This window comes from Orbicella faveolata, unplaced genomic scaffold (genome assembly GCF_042242905.1).
Source record: "Orbicella faveolata isolate gen_17 unplaced genomic scaffold, um_ofav_v1 contig_36, whole genome shotgun sequence".
Taxonomy (NCBI): Eukaryota; Metazoa; Cnidaria; class Anthozoa; order Scleractinia; family Merulinidae; genus Orbicella; species Orbicella faveolata.
The window spans coordinates 125,001-137,108 of NW_028301565.1; the positions used below are offsets into that span (position 1 = coordinate 125,001).

At 47.5% G+C, this 12,108-nt stretch overlaps 1 non-coding gene across 1 annotated transcript in view; it reads left to right on the forward strand.

The window, feature by feature from the left end:
• The window catches only part of LOC149101828 (U2 spliceosomal RNA), a 192-nt gene extending 12 nt beyond the window's left edge, over window positions 1–180 (forward strand). Inside the window, exon 1 of the small nuclear RNA XR_016202756.1 lies at window positions 1–180. This exon is cut by the window's left edge and continues 12 nt beyond it. This is a non-coding gene — a small nuclear RNA (U2 spliceosomal RNA).
• The last annotated feature ends 11,928 nt before the right edge of the window (window positions 181–12,108 follow it).

Below are 12,108 nucleotides of genomic sequence, written 5' to 3' on the forward strand. Positions count from 1 at the left end.
CCTTTTGGCTAAGATCAAGTGTAGTATCTGTTCTTATCAGCTTAATATCTGATACGCTGCTCATTGAGCAGCTCATATATTAAACTGATTTTTGGAACTGGGCTGTGGAAAAGAGGCTTGCCTCGTCCCAGCCACGGGTTGCCTCGGTATAGCACTACCTCCGAGTGCGGCCCACTTCCCCTCGGGGAAGAAACCTTCATTCAATCAAAGAAAGAAATCAAAGAAAGCCTCCTCCTGACACTAACGTCTGGCGTTTCTCTCTGTCGGCAGGCACAGACTGAGGAGGGAAGCTACTCTAGAGCTGCCTAGAAGTGAGGCTGGAGGTTCTAGCACGCCCGCAAAGCACTACCACAAGGATATAGAGGTAAGGAGGTTTGCCTTTGACGGCCCCCGCGTCAAGAATTTTCATACTTACCTGACGCTTTAGAGTGTATGGCCGGAGGCCCTATCCTTGTGGTGTGCCAAAAGTCTTCACTCCCGTCTCTTTTGGTAAGTACGCCAGCTCGCTGGTTGTAAAGCTTTTTGAGCTTTCTGCGTTTTCGACGCTACACTTTTCATCATCTTTTTTGGGCGATTTTCGGCGCCATATTTCCTTCGAGGTTCTTGTTCGTTTTTTGAGTAGTTGGTTGGTTGGAGCGGGGTACCCATCCGGTGGGGTGCACGCCCATCCGGGCTTAACTTTTCCTTTTCCCCATCTGGGGTTTCTTGGTTGTCATTATGGTGCGTCGCTCATTGTCGCGCACTATTGATATTGACTGCAAGGGTTTCTCAGCTGAGACTACATCTCCTGATGTTGCCAAATGGGTGCTTGAATATTTCGTCAATAACCACCCTAATTATAAAGTTGTTTCGATTCAATTGTGTTCTGGGCGTGTCGCCCGTGTTTCCTTTAGCAATGAAAGTACTTCTGCTAAAGAGACTTTGGAAGAGCTGGGTGAGGTCACTATAAATGAAGTACGATGTTTAATCGTTCGTCCTGCACCTCCCCCCCCTCGGGTGGTGAATGTCTCTGTCTACAATTACCCCTTTGAATTCCCTGATGACCCTGTTGCCACTGTCCTTGGCAATTTTGGCGTTGTTAAAAGTGTGGGGTACCAGCGTTGGACTAACATCCCCGATGTGTGCACTGGCACTCGGTTGGTCCGTATGATTGTGAAGAAGGACATCCCCCGTTTTGTTTTTGTGGAAGGTTTCCGGTGTAAGGTGTGGTATCGGGACCAGCCCTTGACCTGCGACATCTGCTCTAAGGGTGGTCACAAGGCGTCTGCTTGCCCCGATGAAGGCAAGTGCCTCAGATGCCATCAGCCTGGCCATGTTGCACGCCACTGCCCTAATCCTTGGGGTGTTGCTGGCAATCCCCCCCCTGTTCCGGCAGGTGACCCTTCCCATGGCCCTCAACAGGCTGAAGACCTTGACGCTAGGTTCAGGTCCGTGTCGGAAGATGCGCAGGCCTTGGCGTCTGCATGTTCGGAAGATTGTGCTTTGGCTGATGCAGCCAGTGTGGCTGAAGCGGTGGTTACCGCTTTCAGCCAACCTGATGGTGATAGTGAACCAGTTGTTGTTGTGGATGAGGGGCATGTGGCTCTTGATGAGCGCTTTAACCAATTAGATGAATTGGACTCTCAATTGAGTCAATCAATTATGGCAAATTGTGGACCGGGTGGGGCTCCACCCGGGGGTGAATTATGTAATGTCTCCCAAATTAACATAAATAACAGTAGTTTAAGTAATAGTAATAATAGTAGTGAATCTATCTTAAGTAATAATGTAAATGAAAGTATTATTGGAAATGAAAATAGTAACGTTAGCGAAAGTATTAGTAGTATTGCCACCCCTGTGGATACTGAGATGTCTCTGGCGTCTGATCCACGTAAGCGGGCCATTTCGGGGGATTCCTCCGAGGATGTTGAGAGTGGGCCTTCTGTTCCCTCTTCCTCATCCCCTGTGCCCAAGCCCAAGGTTCCTTCCAAAAAGCTCAAGAAGAATACCGGCGCTCCTTCCTCTGCGAGCGTTGGGGTTGGGTCCTCTGCTCCCCCCTCCTCTTCTGCTGCACCCGTTGCTAAAAGCTCGTCCACAAGGCCTAAAAAGAGTACTGATGCTTCCAGCCGGTTGCCGCCTGGGGTTGTTTCGGCAGCACGCCTGGCTAGGGCGAGGTCATTTATTAAAAAGTGATTGTTCTGTGAATTTGGGATGGCCACTCATCTCTTTTGTGTGATGGCTTTGTCCATCCTTACCCTAAATTGTAACGGAATTCGGGATCAATCCAAACGGGCTGGTCTCATGCAATGGTTGCGATCTCTCCCTGTGAGTGTGGACGTTGTCTGCCTCCAGGAAACTCATTGTATCTCTGTTTCTGAGTGTTCCTTGTGGTTTCAGTCTTCTGGTTTTGGTTCTGCTGTGTCCCCTGGCGCTGCTCATTCTTGTGGCTGCATTGTTTTGTTTCGCTCTTCGTTTACCTTAGTAAATTCCTGGTGTGATGTTGATGGGCGCTTCTTGCAATGTGAATTCTCGTTTTGTGCCAAATTATTTCGTGTTTGCTGTATTTATTGTCCGAATCGCAACCCTGCTCGAGATCAGTTCCTGGATGACCTCCATACTAGGATTGATCCTTCGATACCAACTATCCTTGCTGGTGACTTCAACACGGTCTTTGACCGTTCCCTTGATCGTTCTGGCTCTGATCCCTCTGACTCTTCTCGTGAGAGCTCTTCTTCCTTGCTTAACCTTTTTGATTCTTGCTGTGCCATCGACATTTGGAGGTACCTACACCCCTCGGCCTCAGGTTTTACCTGGACCAGGTGGAATGGGTGTCTTGCGTCCCGTATTGATCTCATTGGCGTCCCTTACGTTTGGGTATCTTCTGTCTCGTCTTGTGATCTCGTCCCGTGTCCTTTTTCTGATCATTGCGGTGTCTCTCTGTCTGTTGTTGTTCCGGACGTCATTCCCCCTGGTCCAGGTCTCTGGAAACTTAATGTTTCTGTCCTGGAAGATGAGGAGTACATCAAGCTCATCACTGATGCTTGGTCGTCGTGGCGTGCCTCCATCCCTCGCTTTCCTTCTTTGGCTAAGTGGTGGGAGAAGGGGAAAAGCATCATTAAGGGCCTCACGATTCGTTTTTGCTGTGACAGATCTGCTGCTCGTTCCAGAAACAGGGACCTCCTTGTCCGCCTTGCTGACCATCTCAAGGCTAGGATCGACGCCGGATCTGTCTCCTGTCTTGCTCCTTACCATGGGGTCCTGTCTCAATTGGCCATCATTGACTCCGTTGCTGCTAAGGGGGCGCAGGTTCGCTCCCGTATAAGATGGGTTGAGGATGGTGAAACCTCCTCTGCCTATTTCTTTCGTCTTGAAAAGAAAAACGCTGCCGACCGCTGGATCTCGGCGTTGAGGGAGAGTGATGGTTCTATCATTTCCTCTCCTCAGGATTTGTGCCACTCCTTTGCGTCTTTTTACTCCTCCCTGTTCACTGCTGGTACTACTGACCCCTCTGTCCAGGCTTCTCTTCTTGACAACCTCCCGTCTTCTTTGTCTTCTGATCAAGCTTCTGTGTGTGAAGGTCACCTTACTCCTGGTGAGTGCCTTGCGGCTCTCCAGGGTATGGCTAGGCGTAAGGCCCCTGGTCTCGATGGCCTTCCCATGGAATTCTACCTGAAGTTCTGGGATGTCCTTGGCTCTGATCTTGTTTCTGTTCTCAATTCGTGTCTTGATTCTGGCTGTCTATCCCTTTCTCAACGCCGTGGTGTTATTTCTTTGTCCTTTAAGAAGGGTGATCGCTTGGATCCTCGTAACTGGCGCCCGATCACCCTCTTAAATGTTGATTACAAGCTAGCTGCTCGTGTAATCGCTGGTCGATTGCTCAAGGTCATTCATTTGGTGGTCGACAAAGATCAGACTTGTGGGGTCCCTGGCAGATTCATCGGCGAAAACGTTGCTCTTCTTCGTGACGTCGTTGAATTTGCCTCTTCCTCTGGCACCCCCATCGCCATTCTGTCTCTTGACCAGGAGAAGGCCTTTGACCGTGTTGACTGGGCGTTCATGCGCTCCACTCTGTCCTCCATGGGTTTTGGCCCTTCTTTCATCTCTTGGGTTGACTTGTTTTATTCTCGAGTCCAGAGTGCAGTCAATGTTAATGGCTATCTTTCTCCCTTTTTTAGCTTGTCTCGGGGTGTCAGGCAGGGCTGTCCCCTGTCTCCTCTTCTTTATGTTCTCGTGTCCGAGGTTCTTGCAGCTAATATCCGTTGCAACCCTCGTATTCCTGGTCTCTGTCTTCCTGGTCTGCCTCCGTTGTCCCCCATTTCCCAATACGCTGACGATACATCGCTTATTTTGACATCTGATGATTCCATCAAGGCCTCTTTTGAGGTGTATTCTCTGTTTGAGAAAGCTTCTGGCTCAAAACTTAACCAGTCCAAGTCCAAGGGTCTCTGGCTTGGTAGCTGGTCTGGTCGCATTGACCCTCCAGTTGCTTTGGAGTGGAGCTCCGTCAAAATTAAAGCCCTTGGGGTTTTTGTGGGTGTTGGGAATCTTGAGGAAGATAACTGGCGGCCTCGCATCACTGCGGTTGACAACGTTCTTAAGTCTTGGCGTGCTCGCTCCTTGTCTTTTCGTGGCAAGTCTCTTGTCATCAATGCCTTGGCCCTCTCTCGGATCTGGTACGTGGCCTCTTTGGTTCACATGCCACCTTGGGTCCTGAGAGAGCTCTCTGCCTTGGTTTTTTCCTTTTTCTGGAGCGGCAAGCGCGAACTGGTTTCTCGCTCGGTGGTCATTCAATCTCCTTTGCTTGGTGGCTTTTCTGTTGTTGACATTAAATTCAAAGTCTGGTCTCTCCTCGGTCAGTGGGTTAAGCGCTTTGCCTCTTCTCCTTCTGGCTGGGTGTCCTTCATGTCTTTTTGGTTCAAGTCTTGTTTTGATGCTTCTCCGGCTGAAGTCTTTTCTGACCCTTTTTCCTTTACCTCGAGTCTCCTGCCGCCTTTCTACAAGTCGCTCCTGATTGCGTGGCAGAGTCTTGATGGTTCGTTTTCGGCGTCTCGCCGTTCCTTGGTTTTTGGCTCTCTCTGTCCTCATTTTTGTACTCCTGTTTCTTATATGACCACCAAATCCTGTTATTTGTACCTTCTTTCCGAGAACGTTGTTCAACCGCATTGTGTTGTGAAGTTTGCGTCCACGTTTGGTGTCCTTTATTGGCCCACCACGTGGCGCTCTCTCACTTTCTTCGATCCCGATCGCCAGGTTATTGACCTCAATTGGAAGATCGCTCACGGCGTTCTCTACACCGCGCAGCGTCTTGTTTCCTTTGGTTTGCCAGTCCCTCTGTCTTGTTTTTGTGGTGCCCCCATTGAGTCTCTTGAACATTTGTTCTTCTTTTGTCCTCTTGCTCAGAGTGTTTTGTCTTGGCTCCAGTCTCTTATGTTTGGTTTCTCCCCTATGTGCCCTGTTATTCTTCCTCGCCACGTTCTCTTTGGTTTTAACTCTGATGAGTTGCGTGCTACTCCTCGTGTCTTTGTTTATCTTCTTAATGTTTGTAAGTTCGCTATCTGGCAATCCCGGAATGATCACCGCTTTCGTGACATTCCTCCGGGCGCTGCGACTGTGATCATCAAGGTGAAAACTCGTGTGCGTTTCCTCCTTCCGCTGTTTTTCAAGCGTTTTAAGTCCTCCCGTCGACAGCGTTATTTTCATCGTCAATGGGGCGCTCGCGGTGTAGTTGCTTCTGTGGCTGCTGGTCAGCTTACCCTCAGCTTGTAATTCTTGCTTGGCCCTATTTTGGGTGTTTCTGTTTAGCTTGGCTCCCTTTGCATGGTCCTAATCTGGGCATTTTTGTTTTGTGTCCTCTTGTACTGGGTCTCCTTGGTTGGTGTACTGTACTGAGGCTTGTGTCCTGTTCTGTTATGTATAGTTTGTCTTGTTTTATTTGTTATGTGCGTGGGGTTTTGGGTTTGGGAATTTCTGGAAAAGGTAGGCAGGGTTCGATTCCCTGGCGAAGTTGGCGAACTGGCTACTTTTGTAGGTGTTCCCTACCTTAGGTAGACCCATTAGTGTTGGACTTGCACTGTATCCACGCTATGGATGAGGCTGTCAGTCGGCGGGCATTGCACTTCCCGTAAGGGAGCCCGGCCGTCTACCTTAAACATAAAAAAACTTACCTGACGCGGGCTTTTGGGCTTTTGGTAAGTGTCTGTCCCTCTGCGGATACCGAGAAAAAAGAGAGAAATCAATTGTTTTCGTGAGTGCACATATTTATTTATCCATCTTTATTGTTCTTTTGTTTGCTCTGTTGGCGTTATATATTTTTGCTGGTGAATATTTAATCTAGTGGTAGAAGGACTTCTACGTTCTGCCTTATTTTCGTTCGTTTTATCTGGTACTTTGTACCTTTACCGATACTTCTCGATCTCTGATCGTTTAGTTCAATTTATTTGCGTTTTTCCCTCTTAGATTTTTGATCTTTGAGGTTTTTTCCTTTCTTGTTTACGTTATTTGCTTGCTGCTTTGTGTGGGTGTGGTTGTCACCTTCACTCGCGGCTTTCATTTTGCTTGTTTCACGCTTGCTTTTTTCCCTATTTGGTACTTTGTACCAGTTTCGCTACTTTTCGATCCCTGATCGTTAAATTCGACTTGTTTCTGTTTTCCTCACTGATCGTTGATCTTTGAGGTTTTTGCTATTTTGCTTGCTCATTTTGCTCTTGCCTTGTGAGGGTGTGGTTCTCACCTTCACGCGCCGCTTTGTATAGCTTGCTTACATAGCTTGTTTAGTTTCGTTGTCGCTACGTTTTTTCGTCCGGCTTCGTTTATTGCTTTTCTTGTTTGTCGCTTCATTTTTTGTCCGTTTCTTATTTAGTCCCTGGTTCATTTTTGTGGGCTAAATAATTTTATCTACCTTGTGCTTGTTTTTTCGCTGAGCTCAGCCTTTGTTTTCGGCCTTTCTGTCCTTTATTGTTTCCGTTTCCCTTGGTGCTGCTTGTTTTCGTTCTTGCCTCTTTTCCCTTGGCGCTCGCTTGTTTTTGCGTCTGGCCCTTTTCCCTTGGCGTTTGCTTTCTTTGTATTCGCCTTTCTTTTCGCACGCTTATCTAGCGTGTTTGTGGGTGCTTCCTTCACCCATCCGGCTTAATTTCTTTTTGCGTGTCTGTTTTTTCGCGCGCTTTTTTGTGTCTGTTTTCACCCATCCGGCATCCGGCTTTTTCGCGCGCTTTCTTCGTGCTTTTTTTTTCCCTTGTTGCAATTGTTTATATTAGTAATTTTGAGGCAGCAAAAGTCTGTCACTTGTCTTTATTTCATACTTGTTTTTTGAGTAAGCAAAAGTCTTACTCTTGGTATTTTGTAATTTATTATTTCTCGAGTAAGCAAAAGTCTTGCTCTCGATTTTTTCCGAATTTAAAATAATTTAGAGTTGTTTGAGGCTCTTACTAGTTTATAATTTATAATTGTTTGTTCTTTATAATTGTGTGAGTAAGCAAAAGTCTTACTCTTAATATTTAGTAGTTAGAACTGCTTGAGCAATTAAGTCTTGCTCTTAATAATTTATAATTTATTATTGTCTGGGTAAGCAACAGTCTTACTCTTAATAATTTGTAATTTATTATTTCTCGAGTAAGCAAAAGTCTTGCTCTTAATTTTTTCCGAATTTAAAATAATTTAGAGCTGTTTGAGTCCGGCTCTTAATAGTTGTGTGAGTAAGCAAAAGTCTTACTCTTAACATTTAGTATTTATAGCTGCTTGAGCAATTAAGTCTTGCTCTTAATAATTTATAATTTATTATTGTTTGGGTAAGCAGCAGTCTTACTCTTAATAATTTGGCTATTTAAAGTCCTTTATAACTGTGTGAGTAAGCAAAAGTCTTGCTCTTAATATTTAGTATCTATAACTCCTTATTTGTATTATTTAGTTTCAATCCAATTACTTTAATCTCTCATCATGCGTCTGGCCAAAACTGTTAACATCCAAATTGGTCGCAAATTGGTTGGCAAGTCTAAGGACGAGATTATGAAGGCTGTCTTTGACTGTTTCAGCCTGTACGGAGTAATTGCTGTCCAAATTGGTTACGACGTGGTGAGGGTTTCTTTCACCACTAGTGATGGTTTCAGGCATGCTATGGAAAACTCTAGTGTCACGCTTTTTGGGTTGCGGTGCCCCATTCTTGGGGGAGGTCCTCCTCTCACCTCCCTTCACATTTTTGACTATCCCTATGAGGAGGATGATGGTGACATCGCTCGGGTCTGTTCCGACTTCGGTGAAGTCAAGAATGTTAAAAAACAAAAGTATATTTCAGACCCGAACATCTTCACGGGAACGCGGCTTGTTTCTGTCGCTTTGTCTTCTTCCCCGCCCCGTACTTTGACCATTGGTGGTTATCAATGTAGAGTGTGGTACAAGGGCCAGCCCCTTGTCTGTAACCTCTGTGCTGTGCAGGGTCATAAGTCCGCTGATTGTCCCAACAAGGACAAGTGTCGTCGCTGTGGGGTTTCTGGGCATTTTGCCCGCCATTGTACAAATGCGTGGGGCTCAGCTGCCGGTAGTGCAAATTCATCGTCCGGGCAGGCCTCTGGTCGGGATGATCCTGCACCGGGGCAGGCCTCCGGTGGCCAGAGTGGTCCTGCGCCGGTCCCAACCTCTGATGGCTACACCTCTTTTGCCTCTATCGCCGACGCTAATACGGCTTCGTCGCGAGCCGTCGCTGTCGATTCTTCTGGGGCAGACCCCCCTGCTGATCCCTCTGGTGGAGACCCCTCTGTTGGTCTCTCCAGGGGGGACCCTCCTGCTGTTCAGGCTAGTGACTCTAATCAGGTGTCTCCTGCCGATGGCTATCTTTTTACTTGTGGGCAGCCTATGTCTGAGGATGTTGCCCCGGCTGTTGCTGAAGTTAGTGATTCCCAGTGTATTGCTGCTGAGGCTTCTGTTACTGCTGCTACTGTTGCTGTTGTTGTGCGAGAGGATTGTAAGGTTGTTGAGGCTGTGGTGGATGAAGGGGATGCTGGCTCCCTGAGTCAGAGCATCCTTCGGAGTGTTGAGCCTGCTGCACCGGATGTTAGTCCAGGGCTGGTTTCTTCCCAATCCTCCCCTGGTCTCTCATCCTCGTCTTACGGGACTAGAGAACTCAAGACTAAGGCCAGGAGTGTAGTTGGCAAGCTTTTGCAGAAGAACCGGTCATCACCTGTTTCGGTTAATTCTAGGGTTGGTAGTCAGTCTCTGCAGAGGTCTGGCTCTCACTCTAAGCTACCTGTAGTTGCATCCGACAGGCCTCTGTCGAGTAGGCCTCGCGCCAGAAAGACCTAAACATGGCTTCTTTTTTGACAATTAATGTTAATGGTCTGCGTGACCATAACAAACGTTTGTCTTTTTTGCAGTGGCTTAGCCACCTCGCCGTTGATTTCGTCTGCTTGCAGGAGACTCATGTCTCTAGTTGTTTTGAGTGTGATTCCTGGTTCTCTTCATACGGGTTTTTGACCGTATCTTCTCCAGGATCCACTCGCTCCTGTGGTTCTGTCATCTTATACAGATCGACCTTCTCTTTGTCTAAGGTTGCTTTTGACAGTGAGGGTCGTTTTATCATGGCGCATTTCTCTCAAAACGATGTGACCTTTGGCGTTGCCTGTGTTTACGCCCCAAATAGGAATCCTGAGCGGAATGATTTCTTTGCTTATTGTGCCGACCAAATTGATCCTGTGGTGCCCACTGTGCTGTGTGGGGATTTCAATGCGGTTTTCGATCGGTCTCTTGATCGCCGTGGAGTTAACCTTTTTGACACCTCTCGTGAGAGTTCTCTTACTCTTGGAGATCTTTTTCGTGACTGTTGTGTCGTCGACATCTGGCGCTCGTTGCACCCCACTACGGCTGCCTTCACTTGGCTTAAGCCGGATGGGGCTTCTTCTTCCCGCATTGATTTAGTTGGGTGCCCTCATTCTTGGCTTCATCGGGTGGATTCTTGTCAAATCTTGTCGTGCCCCTTCTCGGATCACTCTGCTGTTGTCCTTAAGGTCTCAATCCCGGAACCAATTCCTCGTGGTCCAGGTAGATGGAAGCTCAACTCATCTGTCCTCGCTGATGCTGACTTTGTAGCTTCTATCAAGTCCTTCTGGCTGGCTTGGAAGCTCAAAAAGAACTCCTTTGACTCCCTCCTCTCCTGGTGGGATCGGGGTAAAGAACGGATCAAAGGTCTTGCCATTAAGTATTGCAAAGAGAAGTCCCAGCGTCAGAACATGTCTCGGTCCATCCTTATTGCTCTTGCGGATCATTTGAAGTCCAAAATCGATCAGGGGCATGTCTCTTTCTTGCCCATTTATCAAAATGTTTCCTCTAAAATAGCTGCTCTTGATCTCTCTGCTGCGCAGGGAGCAAAGGTTCGCTCCAGAGTCAAGTGGGCTGAGGAGGGTGAGACCTCCTCGCGTTATTTCTTAAAGCTAGAAAGGAAAAGAGGAACTCTTGATTGGATTTCCGCTATGAAAAATTCTGATGGCTCTATAGTCTCTGACCTAGATAGCATTTGTAAATCTTGGACGGACTTCTACTCGTCACTCTTCTCTGCTGATGATATCGACAGTGATGTTCAAGCTGATCTGTTGTCTCACCTCTCATCCTCCCTTTCTGCGGAGCAAGCGAGTGATTGTGAGGGCTACCTCACTGTCAGTGAGGTGCATGCTGCCCTCAACGGCATGGCTAGGGGTAAATCTCCTGGATCTGATGGCCTTCCCATGGAATTCTACATCACATTCTGGGACATTCTTGGGCCTGATCTAGTTGAGGTTCTTAATGCCTCTCTTGACTTGGGCTGCTTGTCATCTTCCCAGAGGGTTGCCTTGATCTCTTTAATTTATAAAAAGGGGGATAGACTTCTTCATAAAAACTGGCGTCCCATTAGTCTTCTTAATGTAGACTATAAGCTGTGCGCGCGCGCCCTTGCTGGCCGTCTTCTTAAGGTCCTGCAGCATGTCATCCATCCTGACCAGACCTGTGGGGTTCGAGGGCGTTACATCGGAGAAAATGTTGCCTTGCTGAGAGACGTTGTCCATTATGTCAACGATAATAACCTTCCGGCTGCGATTTTGGCTCTTGACCAAGAAAAAGCTTTTGATAGGGTTGATTGGAATTTTCTCCTTTCTACTCTAAATCATATGGGCTTCGGTCCTTCTTTTATATCTTGGGTCAAGCTTCTTTATTCTAACATTCGTAGTGCTATCCTTATCAATGGTTATACCAGTAATCCGTTCTGGCCGTCTCGCGGTGTGCGTCAAGGGTGCCCCTTGTCACCCTTGCTCTACGTTATATCCATCGAGGTTTTGGCTGCCAACTTGCGTTCGCATCCGTCTATTGTTGGCTTAAGGCTACCTGGGATCCCCGACCCTTTGCCGGTCCTTTCCCTGTATGCTGATGACACTTCTGTTATCACGACTTCGGATGATGCTACTCGTGCTGTCTTCTCCACCTATGAGAGGTTTGAAAAGGGAACTGGCTCTAAGCTCAATCTTTCTAAATGTGAGGGTTTGTGGCTTGGTGCTTGGCGTAATCGCTCCGATTCTCCTGTGCCAATTGCATGGTCGTCTGTTAAAATCAAGGTGCTGGGGGTCTTTCTTGGAAACGGCCTCATGGACGATTCTAACTGGCTTCCCCGTATTGAGGCGGTGGAGAAATGTCTGAACTCTTGGCGCTCCAGGACTCTATCCTATGGTGGTAAGGCCATTGTCTCCAATGCACTTGCCCTGTCTAGGGTATGGTATATTGCTTCTTTGGTCCCAATGCCTCCTTGGGCCTTGTCGGAACTTAATTCGCTTGTCTTTAAGTTTTTCTGGAGCGGCAAAAGGGATCTTGTAGCTCGAAGCGTCGTCTTTCATTCTCACGAGAATGGTGGCTTTTCTGTCGTATCCACTGATTTCAAGGTACAGTCGCTCCTTGTTCAGTGGATTAAACGTTTCGCGTCTTCTCCCAGTGGTTGGGTTGGCCTGATGACTTTTTGGTTTACTTTCTTTTTTAATGCCTCCCCCTTGGAAGTCTTTTCTGATCCTTTTAATTTTGACCCTGATGTCTTACCTCCTTTCTATGCCGCTTTGCTCAAGGCTTGGCGTGCTCTTGGTGGCTCTGGGTCTCCTTCTGGTCTTGTTGTTGCCTCTTCGATGACTC